The following is a 16,197-nucleotide window of genomic DNA, read 5'->3' as shown; positions in this document are numbered from 1 at the left end:
GAAGGAAAAAAGATTGGGACTTCCCTAGTGGTCCAGTGGTTATACTCTGTGCCTCCACAATGGGAGGTGCAGCTTCAATCCCTGGTTGGTGAACCACGATCCTGCATGCTGTGTGATGTGGCCAAAGATTGAAAAAAAGAACAGAACAATGATGCACATGAGACTTTTGTGAGTTGTGTTTGCGTTGGTAATATTTGGGATTTCCAGCATTTCCAGGTCCCATCCTGCGTTAGTCACTTCCTTCAGTTTCTGCAGATAAAAGGTCAGGTGAAGCGGACCCTGTTACTATGAGGCTCTTGCTTTAAACTCCAGTGTAGAAATCTATGGGCGGTGGAGGAGACCCGTTTACTTTGGCCAGCAGCAGACATGAGGGGCAGCCTGGGCTTTCCCCCAGCCTCGATCTACACAGATTTACTGCTCTATTAGTCATTCCACAAACATTCTTTGGGTGTCTACTACATGCCAGGCACTCTTCTAGGCACTTGGTCCTCATCAGCAAAGGACACACAAAAATTCTTACCCTCATGGACTTATAGCCTAAAATAAGAAGACTGACCCAGAAAAATGACAGCCTGCGGTAAGCACCATGAAGACTGAAGCCCAGTAAGGAGGGAATGGGTGGTACAAGGATGTGTGTGTGTGTGTGTGTGTGTGATGCACGCATGTGTATGCACTCCTACTTTAAATAGGGTGGTAACACGTGAGCAGAGGCCTGAAGGAAGGAGGGAGTGACATACAAATAGGTAAAGGGAGGGATTCTGAGCAGAGGGGACAGTACACGCAGAGGTCCTGGGCTGGAAGCCTGGTCGGCATGTTGAAAGTGGAGCAAGAAGGCTAGTGTCCCTGAATGGAGTGGCCAGGGCAAGAGTGACAAGTGAGGGGGTCTGAGAGGCATTAGGTGGGATTACGTATGACTGTCAGAGTCCTCATGGGCCACACGGTGATCTTTTATTTGCCCCTGAGGGATGTGTAAAGCCACTGGAGAGTCTGAGTAGAGAAGTGGCAGGAGACTCAGGACGCTCAGAGGACCACTCTAGGTGCTCTGTGGAGTCCAGACCAGCGTTGTGCAATGGAAATATAACATGAGCCACAAAATGTGAGATATTTGTCATTTAAAATTTTTTCTCGTAGCCATGGTAACAAATAAAAGAAACAGGTGGAAATACTTTAATGTATGTAACTTAACCTAATATATCTGAATTATTAAGAGTACAAGCTGTGATCACTATAAAATTACTGTTGAGGTTATTAACATTTTTTACATACTCAATCATCAAAATCTGTTGTGTTTCACTCTTACAGCATCTCTTTGGAATAGTCACACTTCAGATGCTTAATAGTTCTTTCTGACTTGTGGCTACATAGCCAAAATTTGGTCTCTGTACCCTCTCACCCCCATACCAAATTGAATTTTGAGACAGAGTTTTGGGGGGAAGAAGTAGAAAAGAGTAGCTTTATTGCTTTTCCAGGCAAAAGGGGCCACAACAGGATGATGTTCTCAAAGCTGTGTCCCAAACCTGGAGCAGGCAGTGAGGAGTTTTATAGTAGTGGTTCAAGGAGGGCGTGATCAGCTTCTTCTGACTGGTTGGTTGTGAGGTAATGCAACTGTGTGTGAGCTCAGTCGTGTCCGACCCTTTGCAACACCATGAACTGTAGCCCACCAGGCTCCTCTGTCCATGGAATTCTCCAGGAAAGAATACTGGAGGGGGTTGTCATTCCCTTCTCCAGGCGTAATGGGAGTCAGCATCATCAGCCTTCCGATTCCAACCCGTTTGGGGTCTGCATGCTGGTGGGCAAAATACAGTTAACGTCTCCTACCTAGCAGGGTGTTTCTGTATCTGCAAAACAGCTCAAAGATACTGTTCCATGTTTCCCTTGAGGGGGAACCAGGACCCTGCCCCAAGGCTCCACCATTGTTTTTTGACTGCTCTTCCATTGTCTCCACATCCCCTCCCTTCCCTGATTAGCACCTGTTTGAACCCACCTGTTGGAACTCAGGGAAAGTCCTGGAGGCTGAATGAAGACAGTTCTTGCTGCTGTTGCTGCTGCTGCTGCTAAGTCGCTTCAGTCGTGTCCAACTCTGTGTGATCTCATAGACGGCAGCCCACCATAGCTCCTCTGTCCCTTGGATTCTCCAGGCAAGAACACTGGAGTGGGTTGCCATTTCCTTCTCCAATGCATGAAAGTGAAAAGTGAAAGTGAAGTCGCTCAGTCGTGTCCGACCCTCAGCGACCCCATGGACTGCAGCCTTCCAGGCTCCTCCATCCATGGGATTTTCCGGGCAAGAGTACTGGAGTGGGGTGCCATTGCCTTTTCCGAAGACAGTTCTTGCAGTGGTGCAAATAAGAGAGAAGGGTGAATAAAGATGAGGCTGAGGGCATAAACACCCCAAGGAGGAGCACTCTAGAGAAATCATGGCTGCTCCCTAGCGCAGAGGGTAGAAGTTGATCAACCTCCCACCCCTGCTCCCCGTAGGGAGGAGGAACTTTACTGGGAATAACTCCGGGTTTGACACAAAACACCACATTAGAGGAGTCCAAAAGTAGACTTTCGGCTCAGGCTGAGCATTGTAATCCCTTTCTCATCACACTCCAGCACCAGCAAAGCCCCACCATCTCCTGATCCCCAAATTATTTTGGAGACATTATTAACATAGTTGGTGTGCCTGATGCACTGCCAAACAAACTGAAACATCGGAGTCTGGAGGAGAGAAAGGTTTATTACAGGGCCAAGCAAAGAGATGAGGTGGCTCATGCCCTCAAAAGGCCCAGGTTTCCAAGCGTTTCTGCAAAGTATTTTTTAAAAGCCAGGTTGGGGGATGGGGGCTTCCCAGGTGGAGCAGTGGGAAAAGGCCCACCTGCCAATGCTGGAGACCAGGGTTCAATCCCTGGGTCAGGAAGATCCCCTGAGAAGAACTGCACTGCAGTGTTCTTGCCTGGAAATCCCATGGACAGAGGAGCCTGGCAGGCTATAGTCCATGCGGTCGCAGAGTCAGGCAGAGCAACTGAACCAGAGAGCAGGGAGAGGTTGTGGAGTTGCAGGGTATGGTCACTTGGTGCACAGTCCTCTGACTGGCTGATGGTGAGCTAACAGGGTGGTGTCACGGGGTGAACATTATCAGTCCTTGGACTCCAGGAGGCCTGGATCCCCACTGCCGAGTAGTTAACATCTTCCATTTGGTGGGGGGCAGGGGGTGTTGTTCCTGTCTGCAAAACAACTGAGGAAATTTGCATCAAAATACTATTATCTAGATACTTCAGAGAGGAGCTAAAGTGGAGGATAAAGGGGAAGTCTTGACCTGGGAAGGCCCCATAGGTCCTGCTTGACCATCTTTATCAGCACTCCTCCACGAGGTGTGCCCTGGGGTTGGAGGGCAGGCTGAAGCTCTGTTTTCTCTTTGAGGCCTGAATTTCCTGATTTCTGTTCTTGGTTAATGCCAAATGCATTCGATAGTCAGGCTGGGTCAACCGTATTTCTGTTCTTTAGAGGGGAGGCTGGGAGAGAATACAGGGTTCCTCTCCCTACACCACATTTTGACACATTTGTCGTCATGAGCCCTTTTTCTCATAAGAGATAAAAACTGTATTTTACTATGACCTTGGTAAAAAGATTAATCTATTAATATTATATATGAAAACATTTCCTTTGACTGAAGAGTTACTTTTTTCCTCTGATTTTAAGACAACATAAAACATTGTCCTGGGCCCCTAAAAGAATTGTGGGCCCCAGATACCATGCCTGCTGTGCCCAGTGGGGACATTGACCCTTCATCCATCCTCTCCCCTCACCCCCATCCCCAAGAATCATTAAGGGCATTCGAGTCCCTCAAGACCTTTATGATGTGGCCTCTGAGCTAGACAGACCCCTGGGCAGGGGGCTAAGATCGCACTGCTGCACAGTGTGGGCAAAAACAAAACTTTCACTTTTTTCCCCCATAGAGAAAGTTAAAGGAACATGCAAAAGATGTATTTCAAAAATATATATGTTTATGTATCTATTTATTTAGGCTGCATGTGGGATCTTTTTTTTTTTTTTAGTTGAAGCATGTAGGATCTAGTTCCCTGACTAAGGAATGAACTCAGGCCCCCTGCATTAGCAGCACAGAGTCTTAGCCATTGGACCACCAGGGAAGTCCCCAAAAGAAGTATTATTTTTTCTTTTCCCCTATTCTTCAAAACCTGGCCTAAGCAGTCACAGGACTTTGGTGAATTCTGCATTCTTTATGCAGCTGCTCAGCCCAGGCCAAGTTCAGCAGATGTAACCCCTTCAATACCTTCCATGAGCATTCCTGGGGGGAGGGGTCACCTGCAGTTTGGTTCTCCTCCTTCCAGGTACCTTGTGGGATAGTTCAGTTCAGTTCAGTTGCTCAGTGAATGAACTCTTAAAAGTTCAGTCTTTTTGTGACTCTTTGCAACCCCATGGACTGCAGCATGCCAGGTTTCCCTGAGGGATAGTACTTTCCCTTTAAATTTGGGCAAGGCCACGTGACATGTTTTGGTCAACAGAATGGGAGCAGGAGTGCTGTTGGTGACACACTTCAGGATAGCATGACCATGCTCTCTCTCTCTGTCCTGGGTCCACCCTGTGGCAGGTGATGAGGTGGACATGCATGTCTCTGAGTGAGGACACCAGAGAGCAGAACCCCCTGGTGTGACTGTGGACTCACAAAAATATTCACAACCTGAAAGTTGAGAGTTATGCCCTGTGAAATGAAAATATCTCCTGCCATATTAATTAACAAGAAATGTCACAGCTATCAGGGATTTCTGGCCTCCAAATGTGAATGGGCTGTGCTGTGCTTAGTCACTCAGTCGTGTCCGACTCTGTGCGACCCCATGGACTGTCACCCGCTAGGCTCCTCTCTCCATGGGGATTCTCCAGGCAAGAAACTGGAGTGGGTTGCCATGCCCTCCTCCAGGGGATCTTCCCAACCCAGGGATTGAACCCAGGTATCCTGCATTGCAGGTGGATTCTTTACCATCTGAACCACCAGGGAAGCCTAAATGTGATCCAAACTGCGATCCAGCGGAGGCTGCCACGCCCACAGTGATTGCTGAGGAGCTGGGGGAATGCAAAAAGCAAGGTGAACAAGGAAACAAGGTTGGCCGCAGATATATGAGGTGCATATGAAGGGAATGAATTCAGTGAGCCCAGAGGCTTGCCTCTTCCCGTACATAAAACATTAAATTCCTAAACTTGATACCTGATCTTTGATGTTCAGACTCCCTTTGTTGCAAACTTATATATATCCTGACGTCCCCTCCTACCTCCTTGGAGCAGTTTTCTCAGAGCTATTGAGATGCTGTCTCCTGGGCTTGGAGTCCTAAACATTCCCATCAAATGAAATAACTCTCTACTTTCAGATTGTGACTATATTTTTCAGTTGACAGTTTTATTCGGCAGGAATGTTTAGGACTTCAAGCCCAGCAGACAGTGTCTCAAGTGACCCTGAGAGAATAGTTCCGAGGAGGCAAGAGGAAGAGCCAGGTTGTTTGGCCATAAAGGGCATAAAAAATGATTGTTTGTGAAAGAAAACCAGATATCCCAAGTTAAGGAATTTAGTGCTTTTCTGTATATGGGAAGATGCAAGAGTCTGGGCTCGCTGAAATCCTTCCTTTGATGTGTACCTCAAGTATCTGGGGCCAGTGTCCAGCTTCCTCTGGGCTCACGTAGGCAGTGGCTGCAGTCTGGTGACCCTAGATGGCAGGAATTCTTTCCTTCCTGAGTTCCCACAGAGCTCATCAGCTCACCACTCCCCGTGGCTGCAATTGCTGGTGACTATGGACCTAACAGAAGCAGAAGATATTAAGAAGAGGTGGCAAGAATACACAGAAGAACTGTACAAAAAAGAGCTTCACGACCCGGATAATCATGATGGTGTGATCACTCACCTAGAGCCAGACATCCTGGAATGTGCAGTCAAGTGGACCTTAGGAAGTATCACTACGAACAAAGCTAGTGGAGGTGATGGAATTCCAGTTGAGTTATTTCAAATCCTGAAAGATGATGCTGTGAAAGTGCTGCACTCAATATGCCAGCAAATTTGGAAAATTCAGCAGTGGCAGCAGGACTGGAAAAGGTCAGTTTTCATTTCAGTCCCAAAGAAAGGCAATGCCAAAGAATTCTCAAACTACCGCACAATTGCACTCATCTCACACGCTAGTAAAGTAATGCTCAAAATTCTCCAGGCCAAGCTTCAGCAATACATGAACTGCAAACTTCCAGACGCTCATGCTGGTTTTAGAAAAGGCAGAGGAACCAGAGATCAAATTGCCAACATCCTCCGGATCATTGAAAAAGCAAGAGAGTTCCAGAAAAACATCTATTTCTGCTTTATTGACTAAAAGCCTTTGACTGTGTGGATCACAATAAACTGTGGAAAATTCTTCAAGAGATGGGAATACCAGACCACCTGACCTGCCTCTTGAGAAACTTATATGCAGGTCAGGAAGCAAGAGTTAGAACTGGACATGGAACAACAGACTGGTTCCAAACAGGAAAAGGAGTACATCAAGGCTGTATATTGTCACCCTGCTTATTTAACTTCTATGCAGAGTACATCATGAGAAACGCTGGGCTGGAAGAAGCACAAGCTGGAATCAAGATTGCCGGGAGAAATATCAGTCACCTCAGATATGCAGATGACAGCACCCTTATGGCAGAAAGTGAGGAGGAACTAAAAAGCCTCTTGATAAAAGTGAAAGAGGAGAGTGAAAAAGTTGGCTTCAAGCTCAACATTCAGAAAACGTAGATCATGGCATCTGGTCCCATCACTTCATGGGAAATAGATGGGGAAACAGTGGAAACTGTCAGACTTTATTTTTTGGGCTCCAAAATCACTGCAGATGGTGACTGCAGCCATGGAATTAAAAGACGCTTACTCCTTGGAAGAAAAGTTATGACCAACCTAGATAGCATATTGAAAAGAAGAGATATTACTTTGCCAACAAAGGTCCCCTAGTCAAGGCTATTCTTTTTCCAGTGGTCATGTATGGATGTGAGAGTTGGACTGTGAAGAAAGCTGAGTGCCGAAGAATTGATGCTTTTGAACTGTGGTGTTGGAGAAGACTCTTGAGAGTCCCTTGGACTGCAAGGAGATCCAACCAGTCCATTCTAAAGGAGATCAGTCCTGGGTGTTCATTGGAAGGACTGATGCTGAAGCTGAAACTCCAGTACTTTGGCCACCTCATGCGAAGAGTTGACTCATTGGAAGAGACTCTGATGCTGGGAGGGATTAGGGGCAGGAGAAGAAGGGGATAACGGAGGATGAGATGGCTGGATGGCATCACTGACTCGATGGACATGGGTTTGAGTGAACTCCGGGAGTTGGTGATGAGGGAGGCCTGGCGTGCTGTGATTCATGGGGTCACAAAGAGTTGGACACGACTGAGCGACTGAAGTGACTGACTGACTGACTGATGCCATCCTTGCTTATTGATTTAGTAGGAAATTTTCCATTTCTTGTTACCATTATTGGAGAAGAGGAATTTTCAGGCCTTCTCATTTTCAGCCTCCCTCTCCATAGTGGGTAGAATAAGCCACATTTGTTCTCATGCTCAAGCCCTTTAGCGCTGCTGCAGAAGGAGAACTTGCTTATCTGATTGGTTAGAATTCAAGATATCCCCTGGCCTGGGCTTTGCTAGTGAGCTGTGCTGTTGGTCTGAAAGGTCTGGACTGACAAGACCTACTCTCTTGTTTGTATTCTGCCTCCTTAGGATCTTGCTTGTCATTTCTGCCCATTTGATTGCCTGGGCAGATGGACTTACTCTGTCCTACCAAATTAGTCATCACAGACTTGGAAGAGAAGCATTGGTGGCAAAAGGATTTACTTAAGACTCCTGGCCTCAAACATATTCAATCTGATTTGTCATTTAGACGCTAAGTCGTGTCCGACTCTTTTGCGACCCCATGGGTGGTAGCCCACAAGGCTCCTCTGTCCATGGGATTTCCCAGGCTAGAATACTGGAGTGGGTTACCATTTCCTGCTCCAGGGGATCTTCCTGACACAGGGATCGAACCTGCCTCTCCTGCATTTGCAGCTGGACTCTTTACCACTGAGCCACCTGGGAATCCCATTCAGTCTTAATGCATCCAGCCTAACTCCAGCCCAGCAGTGGGGGTTGTTGTTCTACCAGTTCTTCGGCTACTGTTTCTTGGGTATAGGACACTTGAGAATAAATCCTGAGGGGGAAGAAAGAGTGAACGGTCTATTACCCTAAACACCAACTCAAACCCTAAGCAGCTCCTTTAATAGCATACAATCTACTATTAATGTCTTTATCTGTCGAATTTCCCAAATGAAAGCAGCATTCCTAATAGCTCACCCGTATTATTGTTTTCGAATAGCCCTTATCAGAAATGTAATGTCCTGAAGGAGAAGTAAAGAGAGAACAAAATAAAGAATAAGTGCTCAGTCAAGACCCCTTAAGCACCTACTTCAAATTCACTTTTTAGAAAAATCATTAAATGATATGCTTTGGAGGCTTATTGGCAGGGAAATGAAGTCATAGAACAGGGTCTCTAATCTCCGGGATCTAATTCCTGATCATCTGAGGTGGAGCTGATGTAATAATAATAAAAGTGCACGATAAATGTAGTGTGCTTGAATCATCCTGAAACCATCCCCCAACCCAGTCCATGAAAAAATCGTCTTCCAGGAAAAGGGTCCCTGGTGCCAAAAATGGTGGGGCCTGCTGCTTCAGAACATCAAAAGATCAACACTCACCATCACCTCCCCATCAGGCAGGTGCACTCAGGCTCGTCAGAGAACTCACAGGCTCAAATGTTAACATTAACAATTTACATGTTAATAAAACAACAATAACATGTCAATACAACAACAATAACATGTCTGATGAGCTAGGCCATCAGTCGTATAATTTAAATGATTAAAATAGACATCATGAAGGACCACAACATAACAGTATTTTTTTTTAAGATTCTATTTTTTTTTTAAACAAGTATTCACAGTCAGATAATTCTCGTAATAAAAAACAATGAACCTTGAATGCCCAAACGGAATAAAATGTTCAGAAATGGGAATTGTGACTATTTAAAGTATATTCCTGTCGTTCTGTTTTTTCTCTGATGCAAGACTTGTGTGAATAACAGGGCTTTGGCTTGGTTTGGGGAGAGTTTTACATTTGCAAATTAATGACCCAGTCCTCACTGAAATGGTAATGTCCGAATACTTCATTTCTAAAACAAACCCAGATCTGGAATTTTTAATAGCCTGGGCCTGAGATTGGTGTTCATTTGTGCCCTGCGGCATACTTCCAAGACTGACAGGAAAAAACCCAACTGAGCACAATTGTTGGGACCGTTTGAATGAAGGAGAGCAATTCATTTGAGGTTTACACTGCATTTTTTCAGTAAGTCATTTAATGCAGCAGTGTCTACAATCAGCCACCAGTGAGAAATTACAGGAATTTTGAAGTATTTATAAAAAATGATTTATAATGTTATATGAGTTAATTCAACAGATATTTATAAACATCTCTTTTGTGTCAGGCACTTTGTGGATACAAAGACAAACTAGACAGGGTATTTTAACTTTTTATTTTTGTATTGGAGTACAGCTGATTAACAGGCTTCCCTGGTAGCTCAGCTGGTAAAGAATCCGCCTGCAATGCAGGAGACCCCGGTTAGATTCCTGGGTGAGGAAGATCCCCTGGAGAAGGGATAGGCTACCCACTCCAGTACTCTTGGGCTTCCCTGGTGGCTTAGACAGTTACGAATCTGCTTGCAATATGGGAAACTTGGGTTCGAACCCTGGGTTGGGAAGATCCCCTGGAGGAGGGCATGGCAACCCACTTCAGTACTCTTGCCTAGAGAATCCACATGGACAGAGGAGCCTGGAGGGCTACAATCCATGGGGTTGCAAAGAGTCGGGCAGGACTGAGAGACTAAGGGCAGCACATAGCTGATTAGCAATGTTGTGATAGTTTCAGGGGGACAGCAAAGGGACTCAGCCATGCATATACCTGTATCCTCCCCCAAAGTCTCCTCCTATCCAGGCTGTCGCCACCTAACATTAAGCAGAGTTCCTTGTGCTATACAGTAGGTCCTTGTAGGTTACCCATTTTAAACATAGCAATGCGTACATGTCCATCCCAAACTCCCTAACTATCCCTCTTCCCACCTCCCCGCTTCCCACCCCAGCCTTGCAACCAAAAGTTCATTCTCTAAGTCTGTGAGTCTGTTTCTGTGCAAAGTAAACAAGATTTTGAAAAAGAATTATAATAGGAGGTGATGCTATAAATGTGATAGAATTATGCCTAGAGGGTGTGGTTCCAGGGTTGGGGTGGAGGATGGACAGGAAAAAATATATTAGAACTTGTCTTTATCTCATACTTAAAGTTATTCTATTTTTGTATGTTTTTAGATAGACATAATTGGTCCAATGACACACATAATTTATAAATAGACATAGGTAGTTATGGTATATAATTGGCGATTTAGAGAACACAGCTAAACAAGACCAGAAATAGGAATCATTTCATCTGATGTGTGGAGGACTCAAAATAACGTTCCCAAATGAGCATATTTGATCTGAATGCCCCAGGAAGCCTGGGCAGAAAAGTAAGGGGACCACGTTAGCCAAAAGAAAAGTATCGCAGTGGTTTTCACATGTGTGTGAGCAGGTATGCTCAGTCATGTCCGATTCTTTGCAATCCCATGGCTCCTGGGGGAGCCCTCCAGGCTCCTCTGTTCATGGGATACTCCAGGCAAGAATACTGGAGTGGGTTGCCATTTCCTCCTCCAAGGGAACTTCCCAACCCAGGGACCAAACCCGAGTCTCCTGTGTCTCCTGCAGTGGCAGGAGGATTCTTGGCCACCGAGTCACCCGGGGAAGCCTAATAACACTTTTACAAAATCTGGAAAGGCTAAAGAGAGCCCTGCATCCATGGTGGGACCAGTGAGGGGAGGGAGGAGTGGACTAGGTAAAAGATGCAGGAGGACTTTGCCAAGTTCTCAGACCCGTGTTTTACCAAGTGCAATGGACAGGAGGGGAGGAGAGAGCAGGATGGCTAACCCTCACCCCTGTGGATCAGTCCATGGGGTCCTCTTCCTGGTGATGATGCTGAGTGGGTCTCTCTCTGTGGGAGGAAAGAAGGAACGAGAACACACTGCTCTCCTGCCTCACTGAACCTCTAAAAGGTAGTCCTGAGTAGGAGAGGGTCTGGATTTTTAATTCTTGGACCATAATGGTCCTCCAGCAATCTATGGTCATATCCCTATCATTGATGACCACAGTGTTGATCTCAGACTTGGGGTTAGATAAGAATTATACTTGAACTCACTCTTTTTTTTCTTTTGGCTGTGCTGTACAGCACGTGGAATCTTAGATTCCCCGACCGGGGATTGGACCCGTGCCCCCTCATTAGTTAATTAATTTTAATTGGAGGATAATTGCTTTACAATATCGTGATGGTCTTTGCCATACATCGATGTGAATTGGCCACAGGTATATATGTGTCCTTCCCCATCCTGAACACCCCCTCTCACCTCCCTCCCCACCCTATCCCTCTGGGTAGTCCCAGAGCACTGGCTTTGGGTGCCCTGAGAAGCAGAATTCTTAACCACTGAGCTTACAAGGGAGGCCCCCAGTTATTGAGAGGTCCTTTAAAGCCTGTGCCTGCCATGTTCCTTCCTGCAACCTCCTCTCTTCCAGCAGCACTCCCTCACTTTTTCCCTGTTCTCAGCCAACCCCGGCTGCTTCAGTGAGTCGCTTTTGCAGCTTCTCTGAGCAGAGGTAAAAACGCATTCTCAAGATTTGTGGTCTCCTTCCTTTTCCTCCTCTTCTGTCCCTTTTAAACTAGGTGTTAGTGTACAGAGCAGGGAAACACAAAACCAGGACTTGCCTCCTCTCAAATGCCACCAACATCCACTTGACTTAAAGCTAGTCAAACGCTATTTCTGAAAATTGTGTTTCAATTGTGTGAGACATTATCACGCCATGGCTATTGTTATTGAAGTCAGAGAACTGTAAAGGAAATATATTTTTAGAAGAAAAGAGACATAAATCATGTTTTGGTTTTAGCCTTTTTGATGAAGTGATGTCTGTATCGCGAAGCCTAGCATTTCTCTTGTCGATTAATGAGATGTCCTCAGGGTTCCGTGGCCGCCTTTCCGGGGTCTGGTCAGCTGCACCCACCCCACCCAGGGACTTGCATCCTTAGCAGCTCAGGGCCCACTCCTGGGCTTGCTACTGCCCTCTGCAGACAGCTCTCCTATCTTCTCACCCCCATGTCCTCTTAGTGCCAGAAGGTGTTTCCTGACATGATGAACTGCAGCCCCACTGTCTTTTCACCTTCCTGCAAGCGTTCCTCTTACTTCACTGACTCTGTGTGTGTGTGTGTGTGTGTTTTATCCCTTCTCTTTTCCATGTCTATCACTTTGGGTCCTTTCTTCATTTTCCGACTTGTATTCAAATCCCACCTTCTCCCTGAAACCATCCTTGATTATTCAAGCCAGTTCTTTCTCCCAAGAACACTCAGGACTGTTGGAGTCATCTGGATTTCTCTTCTAACTGCCTGGTGCCCTGATTATTTGTGTGGTTACCTGGTACCTAGTGAGGAGACATACACAGGTGAGATAACTTATAGCTTTTCATAGTTATAGATACAAAGCTATAGATATTTATAGTTTGCTATTTTCTTCCTAGATATTTTATGAGTTTCTGAAGGGCAGAGGCTAAGTTCTAAACACTGAATCTTTAGATTCCACATGTAACTGGTATCATACTGTATTTGTCTTCGTCTGACTTCACGTAGTATGATGACATCTAAGCCCATCTATGTTGCCACAGATGGCATCATTTCATTCTTTTTGATGTCTGAATAATATTCCATTATAATGTATACATATAAATAGTATATATCCATATATATGTATATATGGCTAAATAAAAGAATATGTAGTGTTCCCTGGTGGCCTAGTGGCTAAGATGCTGGGCTTTCACTACCGTGACCCAGGTTCAATCCCTGGTTGGGGAACTGAGATCCCACAAGTTGAGCAGTGTGGCCAAAAAAAAAAAAGACATACAAATGAACTTATTTCTGAAACAGAAATAGACCCACCAATATAGAAAATAGTCTATATATAAAATAAATAACCAACAGGGAACTGTACTCAATATTCTATAATAGCCTATAAGGGTAAAAAATCTGAAAAAGAATGTAGATATGAATCATCGTACTGTACACCTGAAACTAATCAGATATTGTCAGTCAACTGTACTTGAGCAAAATAAAAAACTGAACCTTGTTGGTACCCCTCACACCTGGCACAGCATCCTCAGAGCAGGTGTTGGGGTGTTCCAGGAGGGAGGTGCAGAGGAAGGGTGGGTGGGGTGTCGTTCTGGGCTCAGCAGCACCCAGCTCTCCTGCCTCCCGGCTGCAGGCACTGTGCCTTCCCCACTCTGTGATGAAACCCGAGCAGGAAGCCTTTGTCTGCTGGTGCTCTAGCAATGAGGGCCATGAAAAGGAACTTGAGCTGAGATGGCAGTCAGCCCAGAGGTCACCCACGATGTAGAACAGCTGGCCTGGAGGGGCATCCGGGCCAACAGCAGAACTGGCAGGACGAAGAGAGCCTTGGTGGCTGTAAGCCATTGACATTTGCAGGTTGTTACCTAAGCATAGCATTGCCCATCTAATGGATACTTATTATGTAAATCCTTGGTGGTTAGGAGGTTAAATAGGTAATTGAGGGCCAAAGTGGGAAATATGGCACCTTAAATGCAACAAATCTAAACTAAAACAGGGAGCAATTCAGGGCAAGAAGGAGGGTTTTGGGGTCAGACTGACCAGGGTTTGAATCCTGGCCCCTACAAGTTGTATGTCCTGAACTGGTAGTTGTCAAGCTTTTTGGTCTTAGGATCCCTTTGTACCCTTAAAACTTATTGAGGACCCCAAAGAACTTTTGTTTTTATGGGTCACATCTATGAATATTTGGTGTTTTAGATACAAGACCAAAGATTTTTAACAGTGATTTATTAATGGGAACCCACTCCAGTATTCTTGCCTGGAAAATCCCATGGACGGAGGAGCCTGGTAGGCTACAGTCCATGGGGTCGCAAAGAGTCGGACATGACTAAGCGACTTCACTTTATTAATTCATGTAAAAATAATTATAGTGGCACTTTCCTGGCTGTAGAGTGGTTAATGACTGCATTTCTACCGCAGGGGGCACAGGTTTGATCCCTGATCTGGGAACTAAGATCCCCTGGGCCTCAAGGCATGGCCAAACTGCCCCCGCCCTGGCCAAACCCGCCCCAAACCTGTACGATACCTAGGGCTTCCCAGGTGGCACTAGTACTAAGGACTGTGTCTGCCAGCGCAGGAGACACAGGAGAGTCAGTTCAATCCCTGGGTCTGGAAGATCCCCTAGGATAGGAAATAGCAATCCATTCCAGCATCCTCACCTGGAGAATCCCATCGATAGAGGAGCCTGGTGAGCTACAGTCCATGGGATCGCAGAATCAGACATGACTGAGCAACTGAGCACACAACCGTCGTGCGCATCACTCTATCACACGTTAGTATATTTTTGTGAGCAGCAACTTATCTCCCCCCAAATTCTTTAATATCTAGTTTAATAAAGGTGGATTCTCATATTTGTTTCTTTATCTGTCGGGATATGCTGTTTTGGATGAAGTAAATGAAGATCCAGCTTTACAGGGACTGCAGCCATGAAATTAAAAGACGCTTACTCCTTGGAAGAAAAGTTATGACCAACCTAGATAGTATATTCAAAAGCAGAGAAATTACTTTGCTGACTAAGGTCCGTCTAGTCAAGGCTATGGTTTTTCCTGTGGTCATGTATGGATGTTAAGAGTTGGACTGTGAAGAAGGCTGAGTGCCGAAGAATTGATGCGTTTGAACTGTGGTGTTGGAGAAGACTCTTGAGAGTCCCTTGGACTGCAAGGAGATCCAACCAGTCCATCCTAAAGGACATCAGCCCTGGGATTTCTTTGGAAGGAATGATGCTAAAGCTAAAGCTCCAGTACTTTGGCCACCTCATGTGAAGAGTTGACTCACTGGAAAAGACTCTGATGCTGGGAGGGATTAGGGGCAGGAGGAGAAGGGGACGACCCAGGATGAGATGGCTGGATGGCATCAGGGACTCGATGGACGTGAGTCTGAGTGAAGTCCGGGAGTTGGTGATGGACAGGTAGGCCTGGCGTGCTGCGATTCATGGGGTCGCAAAGAGTCGGACATGACTGAGCGACTGAACTGAACTGAACTGAACTGAATTGGAGAATGGGTTTTTAATAATATTTCAATGAAATTGTGGGCATTATTTGATATTACACCAAGACTCAAGACAATTAGAAGTTTCTTAAAGATTAGTTGCAACTTGAAACTGAAGTCTTATCAGGGAACTTCTGTATGGGGTTTCATTAAAACCCATTGGTCTGTCTTTTACTTTGAATGTTACCTTTTTTTTCTGTGTTGAATTTCCACCAATCTTGCAAAACTACTATGGGAAAAACTGTTATTGCCTTAGCACTAATCAAGGCGGTGGCAACAACAGGGCTTTTAAAAAACTTTTTAAAAAGCCCACTTTAAAAAACTCATTCATGATTTTGTAAGATCTTACATAGGTCCCTTGGAAAATAGTTTCCAGGAGTTGCAGGACTTACAAATGTTGACTCATGTTGTTATACATCATCAAAACTTCACATTTATTAACACTATCATTGATGTCACTGAAAAATCTTCACGGATGGGGAGGGTTTGAAGCTCTTGGTAGCAGAAACAAATTGTCTAAAATTCAAGTTTCATGTCAAAGCTTATATCTTAATAGTTGTGACAAATAACATCAGCTGTTTTCTTTGAAGTGGAAGGCTCAGTTTATTTTTGAGAAAATGTTTGCCTGGTCTCTAAGGGTGAATTACCAGTTTACGTGTCAGTCTGTCAACTAAAAACCATGTTTTGTGAAAAAAGCAGCTAGTTCAGCTTGTGACTCAGGCATCATACAGGTGCTTTTCCCTGAGACAACATCGTGGTTTGATATACAGCAAAAGGACTTTTATCTTATGCCTCAGTTTCCCCCACAAAATGTTAAAAAGATGTCTACTCAAGGGTGTAATTTAATAAAATTATTAATTCGTCCTGCTGCAGCAAGGGTCCTTTTAAGTGATCTGGCTTTTTTGTTGTTGCCACTGTCTTGATTAGTGCTAAGACAATAATA

This window comes from Capricornis sumatraensis, chromosome 12, assembly GCF_032405125.1.
Source record: "Capricornis sumatraensis isolate serow.1 chromosome 12, serow.2, whole genome shotgun sequence".
Lineage (NCBI taxonomy): Eukaryota > Metazoa > Chordata > Mammalia > Artiodactyla > Bovidae > Capricornis > Capricornis sumatraensis.
This window is presented reverse-complemented; position numbering follows the sequence as displayed.